This window comes from Capra hircus, chromosome 4 (genome assembly GCF_001704415.2).
Source record: "Capra hircus breed San Clemente chromosome 4, ASM170441v1, whole genome shotgun sequence".
Classification (NCBI taxonomy): domain Eukaryota; kingdom Metazoa; phylum Chordata; class Mammalia; order Artiodactyla; family Bovidae; genus Capra; species Capra hircus.
In genome coordinates this window covers 7,757,612-7,771,799 of record NC_030811.1, presented here as the reverse complement: position 1 = coordinate 7,771,799, position 14,188 = coordinate 7,757,612, and the positions used below count along the sequence as shown (strand labels likewise).

The 14,188-nt window shown below is 39.6% G+C and overlaps 1 pseudogene; it reads right to left on the bottom strand.

Annotated features, from left to right (window-relative positions):
- Positions 12,528 to 13,775, bottom strand: LOC102171216 (annotated as a pseudogene).

Below are 14,188 nucleotides of genomic sequence, written 5' to 3'. Positions count from 1 at the left end.
TGAATGCCTTTTAAAATGCATTTTACTCCTGGACATGGTTCCAGTACAGACTTTTCTTACTGTATTGGGGAAGTGTGGAAGGAGACAGACATGTGGGCCCTCCAGACTGGGGACCATGCTCATAAACCTTTTTTGAACTTCCTCTATTGGAAACTTTGAACATCTTCACAAATCCGGACACCCCATCTTAATGGGTCTGGCTGTTACTGAAAGGTGCCTGGTGGAGCCCGGGTGCTCAGACAGTAAATGCTCTCAGAACCATGTTCCTTCTGGTTGGTTGTAGCTCCTGCTCCCTGTGGGGCTCGCCTTTCCTGGTGACAGGCTCTCACTGGTGATCCAAGAAGGCCCTGATCTCTGCTTTCTCTTAGGTTGTGAGTCGGGCACCCAGTTTCCTTCCACTGTGCATAGAGGAAGTCTTTGAGACTTCAGGCCTGGAAAGCCCAGAGAAAGGGTTACGTGGTGATGACTTAAAGAAACAGGAACATTCTTTGTGGGCTTAAAGTGTTTCTTTTACAAAACCTCCCTCCTGTTGTGACTAATGTGCTGTACTCTCCAGCAGGGGCCCCTGACACCAAATATCTTGTAGGACCCCAAGGCCCCAGTCTCTTTATAGAAGAGCTTAGGGATCTAAACGTCAATTACTTCTTACCCTGTGGCATTTCTTCCATATAAAATAATTCCAGAGTGTCTCCTGCCCCAGAACAAAGAATATGATACTTACTTCTGGTTAAGTTGGAGAAAGATTCAAAAACCTTCAGCTTCTACACTGACAACAAGAATTGGACAGAATGAAAATATAAGTTCTCTGTGTCAAAGGATGATTGAAGCAAGGAAGCATTGAGGAACTGAATTCTGGATATAAACAGCCTTTTGTAAGTGAGGAGAGAGCTGAGGAGTCTTTTATACCTAGGGTGCTTGGTCTGGATACAAACATTTGCAGGTGTTGGCTTGTTATAGACACTATTGGCAAAGTGGAGGCAAAATTAGATGATCATTTTACAACAAAATGGGCTATCGAAATAGATTGGAATCCATATGATCTTAAGGAAACGCTAAATTGTCTATCTTGAAAGCTCCTTCCTTTCCCATCACAGTATTTTTTTTTCCTAAGAAAGCAGCAGTGGAAAAGGGCCAGGAAAATAATGAGAAATTCTTCTATTAGGCCCTGCTAGTGAAGTCAAACCATTTAAAATAGGAGCCTTAGACTTTTCTCAGTTCAGATGTTGGCTAGATTAAAAAATATATACAGGATAGATAGGAGATTGTTATGCATAGTGTGAATCAGGAGTGAAATTAATCGATTTAATGTGGTTCATTCTCATTTCAATTCAAGTTTTGGAGCCAATGATGTGATCACTGTAATCAGTAAACAGATAAATTAACTTGCACTATCCAGAAATTAAGCCAAACCAGGGGAAACATAAGCTTTTAGTTCAGTTCAGTTCAGTCACTCAGTCAAGTCCAACTTTTTGTGACCCCATGAACCACAGCATGCCAGGCCTCCCTGTCCATCACCAACTCCCAGAGTCTACCCAAACCCGTGTCCATTGAGTCAGTGATGCCGTCCAACCATCTTATCCTCTGTCGTTCCTGTCTCCTCCTGCCATCAGTCTTTCCCAGCATCAGGGTCTTTTCAGATGAGTCAGCTCTTCATATCAGGTGGCCAAAGTATTGGAGTTTCAGCTTCAACATCAGTCCTTCCAATGAACACCCAGGACTGATCTCCTTTAGGATGGACTGGTTGGATTTCCTTTCAGTTCAAGGGACTCTTAAGAGTCTTCTCAAACACCACAGTTCAAAATCATCAATTCTAAGGTGCTCAGCTTTCTTTTCTTTTTTTTTTTTTTTACTTTATTTTACTTTACAATACTGTATTGGTTTTGCCATACATTGACATGAATCCACCACGGGTGTATACAAGCTCCCAATCCTGAATCCCCCTCTCACCTCCCACACCATATCATCTCTCTGGATCATCCCCATGCACCAGCCCCAAGCATCCTCTATCCTGTATCGAACATAGACGGGCACTTCGTTTCTTACATGATAGTATACATGTTTCAATGCCATTCTCCCAAATCATCCCACCCTCTCCCTCTCCCTCAGAGCCCAAAAGTCCGTTCTATACATCTGTGTCTCTTTTGCTGTCTCGCATCCAGGGTCATCATTACCATCTTACTAAATTCCATATATATGTGTCAGTATACTGTATTGGTGGTTTTCTTTCTGGCTTACTTCACTCTGTATAATTGGCTCCAGTTTCATCCATCTCATTAGAACTGATTCAAATGTATTCTTTTTAATGGCTGAGTAATACTCCATTGTGTATATGTACCACAGCTTTCTTATCCACTCATCTGCTGATGGACTTCTAGGTTGTTTCCATGTCCTGGCTATTATAAACAGTGTTGCAATGAACATTGGGGTACATGTATCTCTTTCAATTCTGGTTTCCTTGGTGTGTATGCCCATTAGTGGGATTGCTGGGTCATAAGGCAGCTCTATTTGCAATTTTTTAAGGAATCTCCACACTGTTTTCCATAGTGGCTGTACTAGATTGCATTCCCACCAACAGTGTAAGAGGGTTCCCTTTTCTCCACATCCTCCCCAGCATTTATTGCTTGTAGACTTTTGGATTGCAGCCATTCTGACTGGTGTGAAATGGTACCTCGTTGTGGTCTTGATTTGCATTTCTCTGATAATGAGTGATGTTGAGCATCTTTCCGTGTGTTTGTTAGCCATCTGTATGTCTTCTTTGGAGAAATGCCTATTTAGTTCTTTGGCCCACTTTTTGATTGGGTCGTTTATTTTTCTGGAGTTGAGCTGCATAAGTTGCTTGTATATTTTTGAGATTAGTTGTTTGTCAGTTGCTTCATTTGCTATTGTTTTCTCCCCTTCGGAAGGCTGTCTTTTCACCTAACTTATAGTTTCCTTTGTTGTGCAGAAGCTTTTAATTTTAATTAGATCCCATTTGTTTATTTTTGCTTTTATTTCCAGTATTCTGGGAGGTGGGTCATAGAGGATCCTGCTGTGATTTATGTCAGAGAGTGTTTTGCCTATGTTCACCTCTAGGAGTTTTATAGTTTCTGGTCTTATGTTTAGATCTTTAATCCATTTTGAGTTTATTTTTGTGTATGGTGTTAGAAAGTGATCTAGTTTCATTCTTTTACAAGTGGCTGACCAGTTTTCCCAGCACCACTTGTTAAAGAGATTGTCTTTACTCCATTGTACATTCTTGCCTCCTTTGTCAAAGATAAGGTGTCCATAGGTGTGTGGATTTATCTCTGGGCTTCCTATTTTGTTCCATTGATCTATATTTCTGTCTTTGTGCTAGTACCATACTGTCTTGACGACTGTGGCTTTGTAGTAGAGCCTGAAGTCAGGCAGGTTGATTCCTCCAGTTCCATTCTTCTTTCTCAAGATTGCTTTGGCTATTTGAGTTTTTTTGTATTTCCATACAAATCTTGAAATTATTTGTTCAAGTTCTGTGAAAAATACCGCTGGTAGCTTGATAGGGATTGCATTGAATCTGTAGATTGCTTTGGGTAGTATACTCATTTTCACTAAATTGATTCTTCCAATCCATGAACATGGTATATTTCTCCATCTATTAGTGTCCTCTTTGATTTCTTTCATCAATGTTTTGTAGTTTTCGATACATAGGTCTTTAGTTTCTTTAGGTAGGAATATTCCTAAGTATTTTATTCTTTTCGTTGCAATGGTGAATGGAATTGTTTCCTTAATTTCTATTTCTACTTTCTCATTATTAGTGTACAGGGATGCAACGGATTTCTGAGTTGATTTTATATCCTGCAACTTTACTATATTCATTGATTAGCTCTAGTAATTTTCTGGTGGAGGCTTTATTTTCCTGTGTAGAGGATCATGTTATCTGCAAACAGTCAGAGTTTTACTTTTTCTTTTTCAATTTGGATTCCTTTTATTTCTTTTTCTGCTCTGATTGCTATGCCCAAAACTTCCAGAACTATGTTGAATAATAGTGGTGAAAGTGGACACCCTTGTCTTGTTCCTGACTATAGGGGAAATTCAGCTTTCTTTTAGTGCAACTCTCACATCCTTACCTGACCACTGGAAAAACCATAGCCTTTACTAGACAGACATTTGTTGGCAAAGTAATGTCTGTGCTTTTCAATATGCTGCCAAAGTAGTTCATAACTGTCCTTCAAAGAAGTAAGTGTCTTTTAATTTCATGGCTGCAATCACCATCTGCAGTGATTTTGGAGCCCAGAAGAATGACGTCAGTCACTGTTTCCACTGTTTCCCCATTTATTTGCCATGAAGTGATGGGACCAGATGCCATGATCTTAGTTTTCTGAATGGTGAGCTTTAAGCCAACTTTTTCACTCTCCTCTTTCACTTTCATCAAGAGGCTCTTTAGTTCTTCTTCACTTTCTGCTATAAGGGTGGTGTCATCTGCATATCTGAGGTTATTGATATTTCTCCCAGCAATCTTGATTCCAGATTGTGCTTCCTCCAGCCCAGCACTTCTCATGATGTACTCTGCATATAAGTTAAATAAGCAGAGTGACAATATACAGCCTTGACGAACTCCTTTTACTATTTGGAACCAGTCTGTTGTTCCATGTCCAGTTCTAACTGTTGCTTCATGACCTGCATACAGGTTTCTCAAGAGGCAGGTCAGGTGGTCTGGTATTCCCATCTCTTTCAAAATTTTCCACAATTTATTGTGATCCACACAGTCACAGGCTTTGGCATAGTCCAGAAAGCAGAAATAGGTGTTTTACTGGAACTCTCTTCCTTTTTCAATGATCCAGCACATGTTGGCAATTTGATCTTTGGTTCCACTGCATTTTCTAAAACCAGCTTGAACATCAGGAATTTTATGGTTCATGTATTGCTGAAGCCTGGCTTGGAGGATTTTGAGCATTACTTTACTAGCATGTGAGATGAGTGCAATTGTGCGGTAGTCTGAGCATTCTTTGGCATTGTCTTTCTTTGGGATTGGAGTGAAAAGTGACCTTTTCCAGTCCTGTGGCCACTGCTGAGTTTTCCAAATTTGTTGGCATATTGAGTGCAGCACTTTCACAGCATCATCTTTCAGGATTTGAAATAGCTCAACTGGAATTCCATCACCTCCACTAGCTTTGTTCATAGTGATGCTTTCCAAGGCCCACTTGACTCCACATTCCAGGATGTCTGGCTCTAGGTGAATGATGACACCATCATGATTATCTGGGTGGTGAAGACCTTTTTTGTACAGTTTTTTTTCTGTGTATTTTTGCCACTTGTTCTTAATATCTCCTGCTTCTGCTATGTCCTTACCATTTCTGTCCTTTATTCAGCTCATATTTGCATCAAATGTTCCCTTGGTATCTCTAATTTTCTTGAAGAGATCTCTAGTCTTTCCCATTCTTTTGTTTTCCTCTATTTCTTTGCATTGATCACGGAGGAAGGCTTTCTTATCTATCCTTGCTATTCTTTGGAAGTGTGCATTCGAATGGGTATATCTTTCATTTTCCCATTTGTTTTTTGCTTCCCTTCTCTTCACAGCTATTTGTAAGGCCTTCTCAGACAGCCATTTTGCTTTTTTGCATTTCTTTTTCTTGGGGATTTTCTTGATCCCTGTCTCCTGTACAATGTCATGAACCTCATTCCATAGCTCATCAGGCACTCAGTCTGTGAGATCTAGTCCCTTAAATCTATTTCTCAGTTCCACTCTATCCTCATAAAAGATTTGATTTATGTCATACCTGACTGGTCTAGTGGTTTTCTCCACTTTCTTCAATTTCCGTCTGAATTTGGCAATACGGAGTTCATGATCTGTATATTGTCACCCTGCTAATTTGACTTACATGGAGAGTACATCATGAGAAACTCTGTACTGGAAGAAACACAAGCTGGAATCAAGATTGCCAGGAGAAATATCAATAACCTCAGATATGCAGATGACACCACCCTTATGGCAGACAGTGAAGAGGAACTAAAAAGCCTCTTGATGAAAGTGAAAGAAGAGACTGAAAAAGTTGGCTTAAAGCCCAACATTCAGAAAACGAAGATCATGGCATCCGGTCCCATCACTCTATGGGAAATAGATGGGGAAACAGTGGAAACAGTGTCAGACTTTATTTTTTTGGGCTCCAAAATCACTGCAGATAGTGACTGCAGCCATGAAATTAAAAGACGCTTACTCCTTGGAAGAAAAGTTACGACCAAACTAGATAGCATATTCAAAATCAGAGACATTACTTTGCCAACAAAGGTCTGTCTAGTCAAGGCTATGGTTTTTCCAGTGGTCATGTATGGATGTGAGAGTTGGACTGTGAAGAAGGCTGAGTGCTGAAGAATTGATGCTTTTGAACTGTGGTGTTGGAGAAGACTTTTGAGAGTCCCTTGGACTGCAAGGAGATCCAACCAGTCCATTCTGAAGGAGATCAGCCCTGGGATTTCTTTGGAAGGAATGATGCTAAAGCTGAAACTCCAGTATTTGGGCCACCTCATGGGAAGAGTTGACTCATTGGAAAAAACTCTGAAGCTGGGAGGGATTGGGGGCAGAAGGAGAAGTGGACGACAGAAGATGAGATGGCTGGATGGCATCACTGACTCAATGGACGTGAGTCTGAGTGAACTCCGGGAGTTGGTGAGGAACAGGGAGGCCTGACGTGCTGCGATTTGTGGGGTCTCAAAGAGTCAGGCACGACTGAGCAACTGAACTGAACTGAACTGAGCCACAGTCAGCTCCCGATCTCATTTTTGCTGACTGTATAGAGCTTCTCCGTCTTGGCTGCAAAGAATATAATCAATCTGATTTCGGTGTTGACCATCTGGTGATGTCCATGTGTAGAGTCTTCTCTTCTGTTGTTGGAAGAGGGTGTTTGCTAGGACCAGTGCGTTGTCTTAGTAGAACTCTATTAGCCTTTGCCTTGTTTCATTCTGTATTCCAAGGCCAAATTTGCCTGTTACTCCAGGTGTTTCTTGACTTCCTACTTTTGCATTCCAGTCCCCTATAATGAAAAGGACATCTATTTTGGTTGTTAGTTCCAGAAGGTCTTGTAGGCCTTCATAGAACTGTTCATCTTCAGTTTCTCCAGTGTTACTGGTCAGGGCATAGACTTGGATTACTGTGATATTGAATGATTTGCCTTGGAATCGAACAGAGATCTTTCTGTAGTTTTTGAGATTGCATCCAAGTACTGCATTTCGGACTCTCTTGTTGACTATGATGGTTATTCCATTTCTTCTAAGGGATTCCTGCCCACAGTACTAGATATAATGGTTATCTAAGTTAAATTCACCCATTCCAGTCCATTGTAGTTCGCTGATTCCTAGAATGTTGATGTTCACTCTTGTCATCTCCTGTTTGACCACTTCCAGCTTGCCTTGATTCATGAACCTCGCATTCTAGGTTCCTATGCAATATTGCTCTTTACAGCATTGGACATTGCTTCTATCACCTGTCCCACCCACAACTGGGTGTTATTTTGCTTTGGCTCCATCCCTTCATTCTTTCTGGAGTTATTTCTCCACTGATCTCCAGTAGCATATTGGGCACCAGGTTTCCCTCATAGCTCAGTCTGTAAAGAATCTGCCTGCAATGCAAGAGGCCTGGGTTTGATTCCTGGGTCGGGAAGATCCCCTGAAGGAGGAATTGGCAATCCACTTCCGTATTCTTGCCTGGAAAATCTCATGGACAGAGGAGCCTGGTGGGCTACAGTCCAAGGGGCCGCAAGTGTCGGACAGGACTTAGTGACTAAATCAACCAACCAACCTGGGGAGTTCATCTTTCAGTGTCCTATCGTTTTTTCTTTTTCATACTGTTCATGGGGTTCTCAAGGCAAGAATACTGAAGTCGTTTGCCATTCCTTTCTCCAGTGGACCACATTCTGTCCAACTTCTCCAACTTGACCCATACATCTTGGGTGGCCCCACATGGCATAGCTTAGCTTCATTGAGTTAGACAAGGCTGTGGTCCATGTGATCAGATTGGCTAGTTGTCTGTGATCGTGTTTTCAGTCTGTCTGCCCTCTGATGCCCTCTCTCAGTGCCTACCATCTTGCTTGGTTTTCTCTTACCTTGGATGTGGGATATCTCTTCACAGTTGCTCCAGCAAAGCGCAGTTGCTGCTCTTATGTCGGACGTGGGGTAGCTCCTCCTGGCCGCTGCTCGTGAACTTGGGTGTGGGGTAGCTTCTCCTGGCCACCACCCCTTACCTCAGACGTGAGGTAGCTCTTCTCGGCTGCACTTGTGTGCCATCACAGCTGCCCTTGCTTGTTAGACTTCAGTTTTATTGTCTGTAATATAAATTTATATGATATATGAAGAGTCAGGAAAATATGGCTCATAATCAAAAGATTAAACATTAGAAGCAGAACTACAGATGACTCATTCATTGAACTTAGGACTTTAGCTATTATAAAAGTGCTAAAGGATTTATAGAAAAATAAATATAATGGGTTAAGAGTTCATTAGAGAAATAGAAATTCAAAAGTATTAATTCTAGCACTATAATCTCAATGGACCTCATAGAATATTGACATTAAAGAAAGAATCTGTGAACTTGAAGGCAGATCATGAGAAACTAAGACTAAAGCATAAAAGGAAAATATGAAAAATAGACAAGCACAGCACTAATGATCAGTGCAATAATATCAAGCCGTCTAAAGTAATTAGAACCCCAGAAAGAGAAAAACAGACTCAATGGGGAGGAAAAACAATATTTGAAGATATAAAGACCAAAATTTTTAGATTTTGATGAAAAATTTCAAGTCATAAATCCAAAAATCTGAACTTTATGTGGGAAATAGAAAGAAAAACAAAATCCTGGCACTTTGGAGTCAAATTACAGAAAACTAAGAAAAAGAAATAGAGAGACAGGAGAGAATAATTTAAAATCAACTAGAGGAGAGGGAAAGCTACATTACACACAGGGGGAAAATATAGGAAAAATGGCTACTTTCTTTTAAGAGCTCACTTGAACCAGAAAACACTGGAATAAGTTTTAGATGGCGAAGAAACATAAAAGATAGGCCCAGAAAAACTACCCATCACAAATGAAAATTGAAGAAAGACATTTTAAGATAGAAAACCAGAGAGAATTTGCATAGAACTTGAGATATAAGAAATGTTAAAGAAATTCTTCAAGATTAAAGAGAATGATACCAGATAGAACTTTGGGTCAACAGGAAAGAATAAAAGTTTATGGAAATTTTAAACATTTGGGAAACATGGAAGACTACTATTTTGATCATTGCTTAGTTTCTCAAAAAAAATGAAATTGACAAAGGCAAAACAATAATGACCTATTGTGAGTTTCTGACCCACAAAGAAGTAAAAAATGACAGTATCACAAAGTAAGGGTAGGGACTAAATGAAGTACACTTTCATAAGTTTCTTATATCTTCTTTGAAGTGGTCTACTATGAATTCAAGGTAGAGAATAATACATTAAGGATAAATATTTTAGTTTCTAGAGCAGCCACTAGAAAAAAACACCAAAAGAGGAGAGAAAATGGAATACTTTTGAAGAGATCAACACACAAGAATGAAAAAAAGAGTAACAATGAAAATATGGGGCAAACAGAAAGCAGAAGCAAGAGGGTAAAGGTAGACGTAAATCCCGCTCTCAATGCAGGGGCCTGGAGCAGTCTCTGGACAGGGAACTCGATCCCATATGCCACAATTAAGAGTTCACATGCCACAACTAAAGACCCTGGCATGCCACAATTATAGATCCCACTGCAGCCAAATAAAAAAATATTTTTTAGAAAACCTATATCTAAATCCAACCATAATGACAGTTATTTTAAATGTCATTTATCTTTGACAAAAAAGCAAAGATAATCTAATAGAAAAAACATAGTCTTTTGAAAACTTTCATTTATTTTCACTTTTAAATTAAAGTATACTTGATTTACAATATTGTATTAGTTTCAAGTGTACAGCTTAGTGAATCAGTCTTTTTTATAGATTATATTCCATTTAAGGTTATTACAAAATAATAGCTGCAATTCCCTGTGCTGTACAATATATCTTTGTTGCTTATTTATTTGCTTCATAATATTTTGTATCTTTTAATCCCATATGTAAGAGATACCCCTATTTCCTCCTTTTCTCTCTCCCCATGTATCCACTACTTTATATTTTATATCTGTGAGTCTGTCTAAAAGCATAGACTTTTCAATAAATGATGCTTGACATGCACATGCAAAAAAGAAGAAAAAAGAGCATAGTCACAGACCTCATACCTTTCACATGAATCAATTCAAAATAGATCATAGATAATAGCTGTGAAAAGAAGAGAAGCGAAAAGGAAAGGAGAAAAGGAAAGATATTCCCATTTGAATGCAAAGTTCCAAAGAATAGCAAGGAGAGATAAGAAAGCCTTCCTCAGCAATCAGTTCAAAGAAATAGAGGCAAACAAAAGAATGGGAAAGACTAGAGATCTCTTCAAGAAAATTAGAGATACCAAGGGAACATTTCATGCAAAGATGGGCTCGATAAAGGACAGAAATGGTATGGACCTAACAGAAGCAGAAGATTTTAAGAAGATGTGGGAAGAATACACAGAAGTACTGTACAAAAAAGATCTTCATGACCAAGATAATCACGATGGTGTGATCACTACCCTAGAGCCAGACATTCTGGAATGTGAAGTCACGTGGGCCTTAGGAAGCATCACTATGAACAAAGCTAGTGGAGGTGATGGAATTCCAGAGCTATTTCAAATCCTGAAAGATGATGCTGTGAAAGTGCTGCACTCAATATGCCAGCCAATTTGGAAAACTCAGCAGTTGCCACAGGACTGGAAAAGGTCAGTTTTCCTTCCAATCCCAAAGAAAGGCAATGCCAAAGAATGCTCAAACTACCGCACAATTGCACTCATCTCACACGCTAGTAAAGTCATGCTCAAAATTCTTTAAGCCAGGCTTCAGCAACACGTGAACCACGAAATTCCAGAAGTTCAAGCTGGTTTTAGAAAAGGCAGTGGAACCAGAGATCAAATTGCCAACATCTGCTGGATCATCGAAAAAGGAAGAGATTTTCAGTAAAACATCTATTTCTGCTTTTTGACTATGCCAAAGTCTGTGACTGTGTGGATCACAATAAAATGCTGAAAATTCTGAAAGAGATGGGAATACCAGACCACCTGACCTGCCTCTTGAGAAACCTATATGTAGGTCAGGAAGCTACGGTTAGAACTGGACATGGAACAACAGATTGGTTCCAAATAGGAAAAGGAGTTTCGTCAAGGCTGTATATTGTCACCCTGCTTATTTAACTTCTATGCAGAGGACATCATGAGAAACGCTGGGCTGGAAGAAACACAAGTTGGAGTCAAGATTGCCGGGAGAAATATCAATAACCTCAGATATGCAGATGACACCACCCTTATGGCAGAAAGTGAAGAGGAACTAAAAAGTCTCTTGATGAAAGTGAAAGAGGAGAGTGAAAAAATTGGCTTAAAGCTCAGCATTCAGAAAACGAAGATCATGGCATCTGGTCCCATCACTTCATGGCAAATAGATGGGGAAACAGTGGAAACTGTCAGACTTTATTTTTTGGGGCTCCAAAATCATTGCAGATGGTGATTGCAGCCATGAAATTAAAAGACACTTACTCCTTGAAAGGAAAGTTATGACTGACCTAGATAGTGCATTAAAAAGAAGAGACATTACTTTGCCAACAAAGGTCTGTCTAGTCAAGACTATGGTTTTTCCAGTGGTCATGTATGGATGTGAGAGTTGAACTGTGAAGAAAGCTAAGCGCTGAAGAATTGATGCTTTTGAACTGTGGTGTTTGCGAAGACTCTTGCGAGTCCCTTGGACTGCAAGGAGATCCAATCCGTCCATCCTAAAGGAGACTAGTCCTGGGTGTTCATTGGAAGAACTGATGCTAAACCTGAAACTCCAATACTTTGGCCACCTCATGAGAAGAGTTGACTCATTGGAAAAGACCCTGATGCTGGGAGGGATTGGGGGTAAGAGGAGAAGTGGACCACAGAGGATGAGATGGCTGAATGGCATTACCGACTCATTGAACATGAGTTTGTGGGAACTCTGGGAGTTGGTGATAGACAGGGAGGCCTGAGATGCTGCGATTCATGGGGTCACAAAGAGTCTGACAGGACTGAGCGACTAAACTGAACTGAAAGATGTACAACTGTAAAACTCTTATTAGAAGATAATATTGGAGGAAATCTAGGTGACCTTATATGTGGTGATGGCATTTTAGATACAAAACTAAAAGCATGATTTATGAAAGAAACAATTGATAAGTTGAACTCTTTTGAAATTGAAAACTTTTGCTGTGCAAAAGACATTTTAAAAAATGTGCAATAAAACAGAACACAGAAAATATGAAGTAGAAAATCAAAATTAGATTTTTGTAAAATTTGTCAAGTTAAATGTCTAAACAGGTAGATCAAACAAAAAGAAATAATATTAAATTGCCAATGTCAGAGTTCACAGAGAAATTATTACTATAGTTCCTAATCATATCAAAAGGATGATAAACTATTTTGTTTCTGCAAATAAATTCAACTGCTTAAGTCTAGTGGGAAAATTCCTTGAAAAACACAATGTATCAAAATGAGTATAAGAAGAAATAAAAAACAAAATCAGAATAGGCTTTTACATTTGATTTAAAAAGACATTATAATGTTAGTAGAATAATGTGCAAAAATTTTGAATCACTGTGTCCTACACCTGAAACTAATATAATGTTGTAAATCAGGTGTACTTCAAGAAGATCAGTTTGTTCATCTAAAGAAATATGATGGTCAACAAGGGCTGTGATGACCATGGAATCAATCCCTCCAGAAAAGAGAATTGGAACATTTGCTTTCCTATTACTAGTTTTCAAAACTTCCCTTGGTGTCAGGTTTTCATCCCTAGGTAAACACAAGACATATCTCTTGACTGTGATACTCAGAACACCAATGAATTGCTGAACTACTTCTTTCATGTGTTCATCAGTAAGAAAGACCTGATGGGTCTCTTGTCAGTGGACTCCTGGAAATGCTGCTGCAATGGGTCTCAAACGCAGCTTGTGGCAATGCCATATTTAAAGGGACAACAGATTCTTTAAGATATAGTTTGGCTTCATTTGCTGCCACCAAGACAAATGTTGGCAAGCGTGCTGAAATCTCAGTCAGGATATTAACACATTCTCTAATATCGTCTCCCCCTCGCAGAATTGTATTCCCAAGGATATAACTTTAAAACGACAGATTTGGAAATGGAAACAGACTTGAGATCAATTCTGAAAATTCCAGATGCTGGAACTTCCTGCCACTGATCCGGCCACTCCAGATGCTTGGGTGCCAACTAAAGAGAGGCAGAAACTCTTGCCCAAGTTCCTAAAATGCCAAAGCAAGCTACGATGACCAAGAAAGTCCCTACCAAACCATAAAGAATGGCTAGATGCTTGATAATAAATAAAAGGACAAGGACCTTGGACTTTTGAGAAGAGCAACAAAATATCAGATTCATTCTTACAAGATGAAAGATAATGAAACATGATTTGCATATCATTCTCTTCGGCTTGGACCTTGATCCCACTAAAGACTTCTCTATTCCACAGGAGTACATTGCCTCTTTCATCTTCCTAGGCTGGGCAGTCAACACATCTCTTAAGTGAAGGACACGGCCAGAGAATAAACACTGGTAGTTAACATTGGGCCTTGACAACTGTTTACTTCTATTGGGCCCCGTCGTTTAAGATTACACAGTAAATACTCTTTCAAATCTTTGCAAAACGCTCAACAGAAAAACTTATTGCCCAACAGATGCCACACATTGATATGTAAAATCAAGTTGGCTATTTCTTGATTTTGGTCTTCTCTGAGTTTTCTATTTCTTGATATTCTTTCCTTAGCTCATTGAATGTATTTTTGCTTTCAGAAAGCATTTCTGTTCAGTCTGCAGGAAAGAATATGTTGCTGTTCTGTTGCTGCCTATATACTTTCCTGTTCTTCTTCAGGTTAGAAAGTTCATCCACAACGACTTTTTGTTCTTTAATCTTTGTTGAGCTCTTCCTTGTGCAGGGTCGAGCTTTCAGCAAGGACCAGCCCAGCGAGGTCCTCAGGTCACTCACCCCGGCTGGGCATCTCTGGGGAGAACCAAATACTCTCCCAGCAATCTTGATTCAAGCTTGTGCTACATCCAGCCTGGCATTTCACATGATGTACTCTGAAAATAAGTTAAATAAGC